Source organism: Neomonachus schauinslandi, chromosome 10, assembly GCF_002201575.2.
Source record: "Neomonachus schauinslandi chromosome 10, ASM220157v2, whole genome shotgun sequence".
Classification (NCBI taxonomy): Eukaryota; Metazoa; Chordata; class Mammalia; order Carnivora; family Phocidae; genus Neomonachus; species Neomonachus schauinslandi.
In genome coordinates, this window is record NC_058412.1 from 37,273,017 (window position 1) to 37,274,007 (window position 991).

Below are 991 nucleotides of genomic sequence, written 5' to 3' on the forward strand. Positions count from 1 at the left end.
CCTGCGATGTCTTCTTTGACTCATTAATAAGTTATAGGATTGCTGACCCAGCATCGGGCCCCCCTCTAAGAAAGACAAAGCATCAGCACTGTGTGGTAATGTAGAGCATGGACTGTAGGTCCTTCTGACTGTGTGACCTTGGTCAGGTTACTTAACCTCTCTGTGTCTCAGTTTCTTCATTATGTGAAAAGCTTCCTACCTCAGTGGGTAGTTGCGAGGACTACATGTGTTAGGACAGGTGGAGAGCTATTGCCTGGCACCTAGTTAACAGAATAAACATTAGCTGTTGTTCCTCGTAGAGAGCCTGGTCAGCTCCATTTTAGGCAGCATCAGATAAGGAGATGGGCTTCTCCGGGTTGCCAGTCTCTAGGAGAGAGCTACATATCCCTGGCTATGTTGGAAATAGGGAATCACTTCACTAGGATTTTCACACACGGTGCCTTACACAGCTACAGAAACAGAAACTAGATAGTGCCATCAAGTGGAATCCTGAAAAACAAAAGCTTCTTGCCAATGTCAACCAATGTCTGAGGATATGTTTGCTAAAATAGGCTCGTTTCGAAACCCAACTATTGGCCATCACGCCATCAATTCCCGAAGCAGCCAGCAGCTAGCTAGCGCCGTAAGTGGACACGCACAGACAGCCGAAGCTCTGGACGGCAATACCGCAGTTTTCCTCGCGCCCCCGAAATACAAGCCATGGGCTCGCGGGGACCCGGAGCGGCGCGCGGCTCGAGCCGTGCACCCATCTGGGTCTGGCCTCAGTTTCCGGTTTCTGGGCCGAGAGAGACGAAGCAGAGGGGCCCGGCCGTGGACGGCTCGGGCCCGGGAGAACGCAGGCCGGCGGGCCAGCCCGCGCCGCGGCCGTCAGACCAGTCGGACGGCTTCGCCCGCAGCCCGCCCCTCCCCGCCCGCGCCGCCGCCCGCCCTCCCGGGAGCCCAGTCCCTCCCGCCGGCGCCCGAGCAGGACGCGCGCGGCCCCCGTGCAGCC